At 39.7% G+C, this 14,398-nt stretch overlaps 1 protein-coding gene across 2 annotated transcripts in view; it reads right to left on the bottom strand.

Annotated features, from left to right (window-relative positions):
- The window catches only part of kcmf1 (potassium channel modulatory factor 1), a 141,293-nt gene that overhangs the window by 126,093 nt on the left and 802 nt on the right, over window positions 1–14,398 (bottom strand). The window lies entirely within an intron of this gene.

Genomic DNA, 14,398 nt, shown 5'->3' with positions numbered 1-14,398 from the left:
CCATTCTATGGGATTTTGGAATGTGTTCTTCAGTTTTGAATATATCAGTCACACAGCTTCCTGCTCCAATCCTTTCAGTCTAGCTCCCACCCTGTTCACTGCATCAATTAATTGAGCAAGGTCAGGAATAGTGTGTTACATGTCTCTGATTTATCCCTCCCTGTTTTTGACCCCCATGTGTGCATACAGTTGATCACACCAACCTTCTCCTTCACCTCCCCTCCATTGTCCAACTCAGTGGGAATTGACCTGTCTAAATACAGTCAGCTCATTACCAGCTGAAGAGCTTCTCTGCCTGCTCCCACAATAACACTGCCAGGAGCCCCCAAGGATTTATCAAGGAACCAGAGCCCTGTCTCTCCACTTATTCCCTGGCCTTTAGACATCTTCCCTATGCACGCTGATGACTCTCACCTGCACTTCTCCACATTTCCCTGAACCCATGAAACACATTTCTCATGAACGAATATTTAAAAAAATGAACATTAGCCTAACTTTACTTGACTGCGAAAACAGTCACAGGAGTTTGAGTAAGTCAGGGATTGAACTAGTTGATATCAAAATGTTTATGTTTGGTACTGCTTCTCGTCAGTCACTTAGCTCTTTTTTGGGAGAGGGTGAGGGGAAACTGTGCCTGCCAATATTGTAAACAGGTTGGTCAATGAGTCCTTGCTTCTGACAGGCCTACTTAGTATGCCTTTTTTATGTATGCATTTTTACATTTTACAGGCAAAATAAAACTCGACAACAATGCACACTATGGCATTGAACATAATCCATCTCCATCTATTTAAAAATGATGTAAGATAGTAAATAACTACAACCTTCAGCCAACAAAGGTGCATTGTTGCTTTCAAAAGTAGGGTTTATATATCCTGAAGCATGCTTGCAGATCTAGGTGTACTGCTGAGACACTTGTGTTTGCCAATGAAGTATTGCATCCAGTTATGTGGCAACATATGGTAAACAGCTAGGCACCAACACAGAACAGTTCTGGTTTTCAGCAATCAGTACTCTGAAATTTCATGGTTCACAAATTCAATTTCAGTATTGGGATCATGGTGAATGTAGCTACATCTACAAGACTTGCGGATTATACTTAAATATTGAGACAATCTTATCGCTGGACAGTCTCCACAATACTCAAATTATGCTACAATCTTTTTACCCGACACAATAATGGATTTCTTTGGAATGGGAAATGTGGCAGCAATTGGCCTCAGGGCCTTGATTAAAAGGCCAGGATTTTCCTTCCTAAATCATACTGAGCAACACCTCTGGAAGTTTGCATATGTGTGGGGTGAGGACAGGATCTTGCTCATGCGTTGCCACCTGTGATTGAACAGCCAACAACAATCTCTACCTTTATACATGAAAAAAGCCATATGGGCAAAGGACAGAAGGTTCCCCAGCAAGAAAGGGCAGGAGGAAAATGCAAATACAGTCCCAATGATCCACTGCACCCCTCCATCTATCAATGACAAGCAATTTACTGCTCAGTGTACTATTTCAATCTTTCTAGATTTGTCACAATGGCAATCGCGAACACAGTGATCAGTTAAACCAGGACTTGAAAGGGAAATGGTCCAGAATTTGATACGTTCATCAGAATTGTTTAAATTAAAACACACCTCATAATCAGGCCAGTAGGAGCTTTCCTGGACATCTGGTAAGGTCAAAGGTTATTTTCAAAATTTGATACTGCAGACTACAATATGCAATTCAGTTCATTAGAGTTGAATACATCTATGTTGCTGGGTGGCAGTATTTGGACAATCCAAATGGTTAGCTTTGTATGGATTTTATAAGGATCACAAGGCTCACATCTGTTTGCAATAAAAAGTTAATCATCAGCATTTTAAAAACACACTGGTCTAGAATTTGTTGGCTAAATAACAGAGATTAATGCACATGCCATTATTAGTATACAAGTAATCCAGCAATGAGCTGCAAAGCACCACAAATTGCTGGAACGTTTGTGCACCTCTGCCTTTAGCCTCACCTAAACTAGAACTCACCATCAGCCATTCAGTGAGTTTCATGAAAGTGCTATATTTGTTCTGGCTCAGGCACGTGTCCAGGACGGAAGACTGATGTGTTCAAGGGTTTTTTGTATGGCAAGGTAGCTGGAGCCAGGAGACCAACAGGATGCCCAAAGCTCCATTTCAAGGATGCTTGTGATCATGACATGAAGGCTCTAAACATTGATTTTAATGCCTGGGAGACACTACACTATGATAGAGGGAAATGCCAACATCACCTGTGGGCTGGTATGTGCCATCATGACAATCAGTGGCTACAGCGGCTTGACAACAGGCACTAACACCAGAAACAACAATTCACAATGACACCTGACAACCACCTCATATGCAGTACTTGTGGCAGAACTTGCCTCTCAGACTGATCCTTTCAGCCAACAGCAAAAGTGCACCATACCTACCCTCAAATGATTTGCTGCACGTCCTTCATCTTACGTCGACAGACGAATGCAGACATTTATGCTGTTAAAACACTAACCATGCCACTGAAAGTTAGGGCAGGAACTTAACGTAGGACCCTCTAATGACAAGGTTCATGCTCCTGCAATACCAATCTCCAGCCCAGAAAGGGAACAATAAAAACTGTGGAATCTCATTCCTGCAGGTAGTAAATTGATTAGTAGTTTTTCATATTCTTTTTAATTACTATTCTTGTGTTTCATTTCATGCTTTCTTAATCCAATCTTTCTTTGCCTCTATTTTATCAGTTTTTATTTGTTCATGGGGTGAGCATCACTGGCATGACCAGCATTTATTTCCCACCACTAATTGCCCTCGAGAAGGAGGCAGTGAGTCACCTTCTTAAATTGCTGCAGTCATGTGGTGTAGGTACACCCACTGTGCTGTTAGGAAGGGAGTTCCAGGATTTTGACCTAGCGACAGTGAAGGAACAGCGATATATTTCCAAGTTAGGATGGTGAGTGGCTTGGAGGGGAACTTGCAGGTGGTAGTATCTGCTGCCCTTATCATTCTAGGTGGTAGGGGTCACGGGTTTGGAACATGCTGTTGAAGGAGGTTTGGCGGGTTGCTGCAGTACATCTTGCAGATAGTACACACTGCTGCAAGGTGGTGGATGGAGTGAGTGTTTAAGGTGGTGGATTGAGTGTCAGTCAAGTGGTCTGCTTTGCCCCAAATGGTGTTGAGCTTTTTCCATTGCTGTTGGAGCTGTACTCATCCATGCAACTAACGAGTATTCCATCACACTCCTGATTTGTGCCCTGTAGGTGGTGGACATGCTTTTGGGGGTGCGGAGAGTCAGGAAGGGAGTTACTTGCTACAGAATTCCCCTTCTCGGACTTGATTGATGGTGGGGGATTGAGCGATGGTAATTGGATGTCAAGGGAAGACTGTTAGATTCTCTTATGTTGCGAGAGAGTCATTGCCTGGACTTGCATTGCACAAGTGTGATTTGCTACTTTTCAGCCCAAGCCTGAGTGTTGTCCAGATCTTACTGCACTTGGCACTGTGATATATCAACACTCATGGACAGCAGTAGTTCAAGGTGACAGCTCACCACAATCTTCTCAAAGCACTTCTTTTTAAATTTATTCATGGAACATGTGGCGCTGGCAAGGACAATATTTAATGCCCACCCCCAAATGCACTTGAAGAAAGTCAACCCATGCTGGCTTGTTTAAGAAAGCATTTCTGCATTATTGATGGTCAGAGCTTGCACATGTACCCTTCAATATTGTTCATCTCCATGCTTACTACAGCACTGTTTCTGTCAAAAAAATCAGGATAAGTGAAGCTTAATACAAGTAGAGCTAGTATTCGATTAGCCTGGAGGTTGTGTCCTCAAAAACCTAGTGCCTTCGACATATCTAGGTGTGATTTTAAGGCTATTATATGACCTCAGGGTTCAGATGACAATTATAAACCATTCAAGCTTCACTTTCAATACATGATGCAATCTAACCCTTGCCACAACAATTAATACCATATCACAGAGGCCCACTTCTTCAAAGCAAATTGTTTTGCAGATGATTACAGCTTGAACACATGTTTACTGAACACTTTGACACTGTACAACATTCAAAATCCTTCCAAAATCTCACCTACATAGATAGCCACCTAAATACATATTTTAAAACTCTGAAGGACAAAATTTTCATGCAAGTGATGCAACTAGACAATGCATGATTTTGTTTTGTTTCCTGATTGAGGAAATTGAGAAAACATGATCTTCAATCATTTTTTAAAAGACCGAATTACACAAATGACCTGCAAAATAGAAAACTGCTACTCTATTTGAAAAGAGTCATGTACCCAACGCAAGTATGGGAGTAGGCCATTCAGCCCCACGAGAATGGTTCCAGGGATGAGACACTTCAGTTATGAGGAAAGATTGGAGAAGTTGGGACTGTTTTCCTTGGAAAGGAAAAGACTAAAAGGAGACTTGATAGAAGTTTTCAAAATCATGAGGGGTCTGGACAGAATAGATAGGGAGAAACTATTCCTGCTCATAAACGAATCAAGAACCAGAGGGCACAGTTTTAAAGGTTTTGCAAAAGAAGCAAATGCAAGATGAGAAATTTTTTTTTTCACACAGCGAGTAGTCAGGGTTTGGAATGCACTGCCTGGAAATGTGGTGGAGGCAGGTTCAATGGAGGCATTCAAGAGGGCATTGGATGATTATTTAAATAAAAACAATGTGCAGGGTTACGGGGAAAAGGCAGGAGATTGGCACCAAGTTAAAATGCTCAGAGCCAGTGCAGATGCGATGGGCCAAATGACCTCCTTCTACACCGTAAGAACAAGACTTTATTTACCTGCCTGACTAGGTTCACTCCAGATACAGTGCAATTCAGATGTGGAAGGACAATATCTATAATCGTACACTTAATATCCTTTGTTCAAGTGAATAAAATATGAAACTTTTCACTAGCCCATCAGCTGACTGAAACTCTATTGACTCCAAAATGAATGCCAATCTGAATTAAGGACATAAGAAATAGGCCCCTCAAGCCTGCCATTCAATAAGATCATGGCTGATCTGCCCCTGGCCTCAAATCCTCTTTCGTGCCAGGTCCTCATAGCCTTCAACTCCCTGATATTTCAAAAATCTATCCACCTCCTCTTTAAATAATTTCAGTGATCTAGCCTCCACAACTCTCTGGGGTAGAGAATTCCAGACATTCACTACCCTCAGAAAAGAAATTTCTTCACATCAGAGTTTTAAATGAGTGTCTCCTTATTCTGTAACTATGTACCCTAGTTCAAGATTCCCCCACTAGTGGAAACATCTTCTCAACATCTATCCTGTCAAGCCCCCTCAGTATCTTGTACGTTTCAATAAGATCACCCCTCATTCTTCTAAACTCTAATGAATAAAGGCCTAACCTGTTTAGATGTTCTTGATAAGTCAACATCTTCATCTCAGGAATCAGCCCAGTGAATCTCTTTTGAACTGCCTCCAATGCCAGTATATCCTTTCTTAAATACAGGGACCAAAACTGTACACAGTACTCCAGATGCGGCCTCACCAACACCCTGTACAGTTGTAACAAGACTTTCCTATTTTTAAACTCCAACACCCTAGCAATACAGGCCAAAATTCCATTTGCCTTCTTAATTACTTGCTGCACCTGCATGCTAACATTTTGTGTTTCATGCACAAGAACACCCAGATCCCTCTGTGCTGCATTTTTTTGGAGTCTCTCTCCATTTAAATAAGTCTGCCTTTTAATTTTTCCTACCAAAGTGCATGACTTCACACTTTCCTACATTAAACTCTTATCTGCCAAGTTTTTGCTCACTCAACCTATCTATATCCCCTTGCAGATACCTTATGTCCTCATCACAACATGCCCTCCCACCTATTTTTGTATCATCAGCAAGTTTGGATACATTACACTCTGCCCCCTCCTCCAAGTCATTAACATAGATAGCAAATAATTGAGGCCCTCGGACTGAACCTTGTGGCCCTCCATTAGTTACGTCTTTCCAACCTGAAAAAAATCCATTAATCCTCACTCTGTCTTCTGTGTGTTAATCAATCCTCAATCCATGCTAATACATTACTCCCAATACCATGAGTTCTTATCTTGTGCAATAACCTTTTGTGTGGCACCTTATCGAATGCCTTCTGGAAACCCAAATATCTACTGGTTCCCCTTTCTCAACTCTGCTTGTTATATCCTCAAAGAACTCTAGAAAATTTGTCAAACGCGATTTCCCTTTCACAAAACCATGTTGACTCTATTTGATTGCACTAAGCTTTTCTAAATGTCCTGCTATTTCTTCCTTAATAATGGGGTCCAGCATTTTCCCAACGACAGATGCCAGGCTGACTGGCCTATAATTTCCTGTTTTTTGTCTCCCTCCCTTCTTGAACAGGGGCGTCACATTAGCGGTTTTCCGCTGGGGCCCTCCCGGAATCCAGTGAGTTCTGGAATATTTCGACCAATTCCTCCACTACCTCTACAGCCACTTCCTTTAAAACCCTTGGATGCAGGCCATCAGGTCCTGGCGACTTGTCTGCCATTAGTCTCATTAGTTTCACTTGTCCCTTGTAATAGGGACTGTCACACGATCTTTCCTCCCATTAGCTTCTTGCTTATCTGATATCTTTGGAACGTTTATAGTGTCCTTCACCATGAAGACCGATGCAAAATATCGGTTTAAGTTATCTGCCATTTCCCTGTTCCCCGTTATCAATTCTCCAGTCGCATGCTCCAAGGGTCTCACGCTTACTTCAGCTACCCTCTTTCTTTTTATATACTCGTAGAGGTTCTTGCTGTTTGTTTTTATATTTCTTGCCAATTTACTTTCATAATCAATTTTCTAACTCATTATTAGCTTTTTAGTCATCCATTGCTGGTTCCTAAAAAATTCCCAATCCTCTGGCCTGCCACTAGTTTTTGCCGCTTTGCATGCCTTAGTTTTTGACTGGATACTCTCCTTGCTAACCACGGGTGGTTCATCCTTCTCATCGAGTCTTTCTTTTTGACCAGGATAAATTTTTGTTGAGTGTTATGAAATATCTGTTCAAATGTCTGCCACTGCACATCCACCGACTTTCCCCTTAAGCGTATTTTCCCAGCCCACTTTAGATTATTCTTTCTTCACACCTCCGTAATTGCCCTCATTTAAGTTGAATACACTGGTTTGAGATCAGAGCTGCTCGTCCTCAAACTATATTTGAAATTCTACCAAGTTGTGATCGCTACTCCCAGAGGATCCTTAACTATGAGATCTCTTATTAATCCTCCCTCATTACACATTACTAGATCTAAAATAGCCCGTTCCTGAGTAGGTTCTACAACATATTGCTCTAAGAAACATTCCCTGATGCACTCCACAAATTCGTCTTTCATGTTACCCCTGACAATCTGATTTGTCCAGTCAATATGCAGATTAAAATCATCCATGACAATTGTAGCGCCCTTCTTACACGCCTCCATTATTTCCCAATTTATACTTTGTCCTACAGTAAGGCAACTCTTCGGGGTCCTATAGACGACTCCCACCCGTGACTTCTTCCCCTTGCTATTCCTTATTTCCACCCAAACTGATTCCACATCACGATCTATTGCACCTATGTCATTACTCACCACCGCACTGATACCTTCCTTTATTAACAAAGCTATCCCACCTCCTTTTCCTTTTTGCCTATTTTTCCAGGACATCGAATACCCTTGAATATTGAGTTCCCTGTCTTTGTCACCCTGCAACCACATGCCTGTAATAGCTATCAAGTCATGTCCATTTATTTCTATTTGTGCCATCAACTCATCTATCTTGATGCAAATGCGACGTGCATTCAGGTAAAGGGCCTTAAGCTTTGACTTTTTAACCATTATTATTCATTCTGGTTCTAATTTCTGCTGCATTCTTCTGCTTATATTTTCTGCCCCTTCCTGGCGCACTTTGATTATCGTTCACCTCTTCACTACCCTGCATCTCTGCTCTCTCGATTATTTTTGATTTTCTAAACTTCCCTTCAACTGAACCCTCCCCCCCATTAATTAGTTTAAAGCCCTATCTACAACCCCAGTTATATGATTCGTCAGGACACTGGTCCCAGCATGGTTTAAATGAAGCCCATCCCAACAGAACAGCTCTCCCCTTCCCCAGTACTGGTGCCATTGTCCCATGAATCGGAACCCATTTCTCCCACACCAATCTTTGAGCCACGCATTTATCTCCCCAATCTTATCTACCCTCCACCAATTTGCAAATGGCTCAGGTAGTAATCCGGAGATTACCACCTTTGTGGTTCTGCTTCTTAATTTAGCCCCAATCTGCTCATAGTCTCGAGCAGAACCTCTTTCTTAGTCCTACCTATGTCTTTGGTACCTACGTGGACCACAACAACTGGATCTTGCCCCTCCCACTCTAATTAGAAAATTCTATCCATCATACAGAACCTCAGACTGGGATAACTCAAAAACATTGTTTTAAGTAAGTTCCTATTACTTTAAAACATATGTCTGTATTATATAAAAGCAAAAAACTGCGGATGCTGGAAATCCAAAGCAAGAATAAAAATACCTGGAAAAACTCAGGTCTGGCAGCATCTGCGGAGAGGAACACAGTTAACGTTTCTAGTCCATATGACTCTTTTACTTAGTTCTGTTGAAGAGTCATACGGACTCGAAACGTTAACTGTGTTCCTCTCCGCAGACGCTGCCAGATCTGCTGAGTTTTTCCAGGTATTTTTATTTTTGTCTGTATTATACGTTTGCAGTCAAATTCTTAAATTCATGAACAGAATTATAAATTGCCTTGTACCATACTGGCTCAAATTTGATCCAGCCTGGATTTTCATTAACTAGATCTATATATATATATATTTAAAAATATTTAGGTGAATAGATTTTTTTTCTGCCATTTTTAATAAAAATTAGGGCTGCTACATCACAATTCAAATATACCCAATATGGAACTGCAGCATGATATGAACTTAAACACTAACAACAAATTTAAATTATATAGCGCCTTGAATATATTAAAAATTCTCAAGGTGCTTCACAGCAGTATTATCAGATAAAATTAATACCAAGCCACACAAGCAGAAATTAGGATAGGTGACTTGCTTTGAGACACTCCTTAAAACAAGAGAGAGGGGATTTAGAGAGGCCGTTCAAGAGCTTAGGGCCTAGACAAATGAAGGCATGGATATCAATGATACGACAAAGAAAATCAGGGACACGAAAGGCCGGAAGTGGAGGAACAGAGGTTTTGGAGGGTTGTCGTATTGGAGAAGATTACAGAGATAGGAGGGATAAGGCCATGAAGGGATTTGAACACAAGGATGAGCATTTTAAATGAGGTGTTGCTGGACCATAAGCCCATCTAGTTCAGTGAGCACAGGGATGATGGGTGAATGGAACTTGGCGTGAGTTAATATATAGACAGCAGAGCTTTGGATGAGCTCAAATTTATGGAAGGTGGGAATCAGCCAGGAGAGATACTGGAAAAGTCAAGTCTGGAGGTAACAAACGTTCAAATATGGTTTCAGCAGATATACTGAGGAAAGGGCAAATGATACTGCAGAGGTGGAAGTAGGTGATCTTAGTGATGGAGAGGATAAGGGTTAGAAACTCAGGCAGGGTCAAATAGGGCTCCATGGTTACGAACAGTTTGGTTCAGCCTCATACAGTGGCCAGGAAGGGAGATGGAATGGGTAGCTATGTGCTGGAATTTGTAACAACAACCGAAGTCAATGGCTTTGGTTTCCTAATATTCAATTGGAGGAAGCTTCTGCTACGTTAGACAAGTACAAGTCAAATCAAATGTAGCTGCAGGGTCATGAGATGGGGTTATGGTAGATGTCATCAGCGTAATTTGGAATCTGATTGCAATGATGTCACCAAGTGGGAAACAGCTCGACATGTGCAAGTGCAAGACAAAGATTAGAACTTTCAAACATCTCCAACTCCCATCACCCACGCCGCCCTCCCATGCTCACAAGCAAACATTACCACTCTACTGAGGATACTGCAAATGTTAACATACTCCTGGGATCCTCTTGCAAGCATTGAGAAATTTCTAGGGTCTATGGTCCTAATATCTGAACAACAGTATCAACTTTCAAAAATGAAAGCAATGCTCCTTAAACTAGTACATACACTGAGAAATGTGCCAACTTAATTACATAAAAACACATTACTAGCAGCTTAGCCTGGTGATGTGTCACATAACTGGTTTAGCACGTTCATAAAAACTCTATAAGCAGACCTAGAATGGAAATGTGGGCCCTGTTATAGACATACTGGGCATTTATATTGATCACTGTCATCTAAGCATCAGGTATTGTAAAATATAAGAAACACTTCCTGTTCTCATTTGTAAAACAGCCATCAAGTATCTTATTCCATCACAGCTATGAACAATCATAGATATCAATTTGCTCTAACCTGAATAGGAATCATATAATAAAGCTGCACTTTGCATTGGATTGAGAGTCTGTGAACCTATCTCAATCTTAAACATGGAAATATGTCCAATTTCACCAAACCAATAATTTTTTTTCAAGCAGTTCATAGCTAATGATCAAATAGCAGCAACAAACCTGCTTGTGGATGGTAAAGGAGAGCTGAGAACAAACATTCTTCAAAAGCAGCCAACTTAACTTCAATTCTCCATTACATAAATAGATTATGTTTGTGCTCATTGTTTTCTTAATAATTGAGCCCCTCTCTCAGAGTCCTTCCATAATTTTGAACATACAAACGTACTAATTAGAAAGAGTAAGCCACTCGACCCCTGTAGCCTGCTCAACCATTCAACAAGATCATGGCTGATCTGAATGCAACCTTAACTCCACATTCCTCCCACCCCCGATAACCTTTCACCCCCTTGATAATCAAAAATCTATCTAGCTCTGCCTTAAAAATACTCAAAGACTCTACTTCCACTGCCTTTTGAGGAAAAGAGTTCCAAAGACTCAGAAAAAGATCCTCCTCATCTCTGTCTTAAATGAGCAACCCCTTATTTTTAAACAGTGACCTCTAGTTCTAGATTCTTTCACAAGAGGAAACATCCTCTTCACATCCACCCTGTCAAGACCCTTCCGGATCTTAAAGGTTTTAATTAAGTTGCCGCTTACTCTTCTAAATTCCAGTGGATACAAGCCTAACCTGTCCAGCCTTTCCTCATAAGTCAACCTGCCCATTCCTGGTATTAGCTTAGTAAACCTTTTCTGAACTGATTCTAAGGCACTTACATCTTTCTTTAAATAAGACCAGTACTATACACAATACTCCAGATGTGGTCTCACCAATGCCCTATACAACTGAAGCATAACCTCCCTACTTTTGTAATCAACAAATTATAACATTCTATTAGCTTTCCTAATAACTCGCTGTACCTGCATACTAGCCTTTTGTGATTCATGTACTAGGACACACAGGTCCCTCTGAATCTCAGAGCTTTGTAATCGCTCATCATTTAGATAATAAGCTTCTTTTTCATTCTTCCTGCCAAAATGGGCAATTTCACATTTGCCCAATCTTTGTCCACTCACTTAACCTATCTTTGTCACTTTGTAGCCTCCTAACATCCTCTTCACAATTTATTTTCCTACCTATCTTTGTGTCGTCAGCAATTTTAGCAATTCATTCCTTCAGTCCCTTCATCCAAGTCATTTATATAAATTGTAAACAGTTGAGGTCCCAGCACTGATCCCTGTGGCACGCCACTCATCACACCCTGCCAACCAGTAAAAGACCTATTTATGCCAACTATCTGCTTCCTGTTAGCTGGCCAATCTTCTATGCTTGCCAATATGTTACCCCCCTACACCATGAGCATTGGTTTTCTGCAATACCCTTCAATGTGGCACTTTAATAAATGTCTTCTGGAAATCTAAGTACAGTACATCCACCAGTTCCCCTTTATCCACAGCACATATGACTCCTTCAAAGAACTCCAACGAATTGGTTCAACATGATTTCCCTTTAACAAAACCCATGTTGGCTCTGCCCGATTGCCTTGAATTTTTCTAAGTACCCTGCTATAACATTTTCCCTATAGTTTCCTGCTTTCTGTCTCCCTCCCTTTTTCAATAAAGGAGTTATATTTGCTATTTTCCAATCTAATGGTACTTTCCCCGAATCTAGGGAATTTTGGAAAATTAAAACTAGTGCATCAACTATCTCACTAGCCACTTCTTTCAAGATCTTAAACGATTTGCTTCTTTTAAAAAAGGTATGCATTACATAAATTTCAGGGCCTTAAGATTATTTTACCAAAAAGATCCTTCCTCCCAACATACCAAGTACAACAATAGCCATTCCCTTAGAAGAATATGAAGTACTTATTAAAAATTAGTATGTAACATTCAGACTGAATTGCAACTGGAATTAGTGCACTTAAATGAAGCCAACATTTTCTCCATTCCAATCCCTCTTCTCAAAGGCTATTCCCCATCTACAAATTTAATTATCGAAAGCTAAGATTTTGACAGTGATTTAATCAGATATCAAAATCCCAAAATATTGAGAAAAAGTTAATAACTAATTAGTTGCCACATTGTAATTGATCACAGAAAATTTGTGGACTTTATGAATAGACTATTTCCAGCAGAAAAAAATGCAACAAGATTAATAGGGGCCTGTATAATGCAACAATCAGTATCATTCACAGTCCAGAGAGATAGCCAAGAGAATCTCATATGGTCAGAAATAGGCTATACAGTTCAAAATGTACATGCAGAGATATTTTTGATTAATGCAGTTAAGGTATTGTTAGATTACAAAATTATATACGGATAGCTGACAGTGGAAAATTATAACTTAATTTTGAGTATCAGATTCCATGTAATAAACCCTCAGAAACAGTCCACATAATATCTACACACATACTGTGAAAGTACTATATGAATATTGAAGAAATGTACTTTGTCAATTCGATTTACTTCTTTTAAAGAAGGTATGTATTACATAAATTTCAAGGCCTTAAGATTATTTTACCAAAAAGATCCTTCCTCCCAACATACCAAGTACAACTATGGCCATTCCCTCAAAGAATTTAAGTAGCCACATCTATAAATCTTTTGGCTGACATGAGGAAACACAAATACCAAGAAGTTTTCAATAGTTCTTTATTTTTTTTTGCTGATCAATAAAGATAATGGGGCAATATGATAGAAGTGTTGAAAATTATAAAGGATGGGACAGCATACATGTGAAGATGCTATTTCCAGAAGTTGAGTAGTCAAGAACAAGGGGCCATAGATACAACATTAAATGCAAGAGATTTAGAAGAAGGCAGAAGAAACCTTTTTCATTTAGAGCAGTGAGGACCTGGAATTCAGTTCCAGGATTGGTGCTTGAAGCAAAAAACTAAGTCAACATTCAAGATTGGATTGTATAGGCAGACAAAGGTAAACTGATGGAAAGGATATAGGAACAGGGTGGATAAACTTAATTAGAACTAATTTCCCATGTAGAAGGTTAACGTTGACACAGACTGGTTGGGCTGAATGACTTGTTTCTGCTTTGTAATAATATTGGAAAAAGTATATTAGCTAAATATGTAAAAGTTCAGTCAAGCCAAATTAATATCAATCTTTTTTTTTAAAAAAAAGCACTTTACCACATGCAAGTACACCAGTTTTAATAAATTACCCTGGAAATGTACAATTTTTTACTATTCCGACCCAGTACTTTCACTACTATGTATATGAATATGTCGACTCTTGTTGAGGGTTTAATGCCTGATGCCTGATACTGAAAATTAATGCTTTTTTGCTGTTGCAGATAACCATATATAGTTTTGTAACCTGATAATACCGCAACTGCAATAACAACAACAAATGTCTCTGCATGTGAATTTTAGAGATTCAGCAAACATCATCATTGGCAGTCGATCCTTTCCTGGTAAAACTGATTTCATATGAAGGAAATCCTCAAACTCCTGTTCACACTGCTATATTTTCTTAGAGAAATGTCGATTGCGGTTTCGTCAAAGCTAACCAAAACATATCTAAATGTCGCTGAAGCTGAGTGGAGAATCCTTCCAAAATTAAAATATTTATTTTGTTGTTGCAACTCATTCTCCTTTTAAAACAAATTAAAATATTAAGTTGCCTTGCTACACAACAGGCCTGTAAAAAAACACCACAACTCAAAACTTGAATAACCCCAAACATAAACTTATGACACATCTTCAATCCCACTTAAGTTGGAAAGTTTGTCACTAATATGCTTCCCAAAATGTGCAAATCCTACACAGGTTACTAAGTTAGTCAAAATTCTACTTTCCTAACGTACACAGGTTGGAAAAGTTGGTGAAACGTATGGAAATAATTTAAGACCTTTTCATATTAGCTATCTAAAAGTAATTGATGTGCCATCTCTAATCTGGTAATAAATCCACATCTAATTCGGTTCCTACAGCATTGGAGGTTT

This window comes from Cetorhinus maximus, chromosome 2 (assembly GCF_964194155.1).
Source record: "Cetorhinus maximus chromosome 2, sCetMax3.hap1.1, whole genome shotgun sequence".
NCBI classification, from domain to species: Eukaryota; Metazoa; Chordata; class Chondrichthyes; order Lamniformes; family Cetorhinidae; genus Cetorhinus; species Cetorhinus maximus.
The sequence above is the reverse complement of the archived record's forward strand: the minus strand, read 5'-3'. Positions and strand labels throughout refer to the sequence as shown.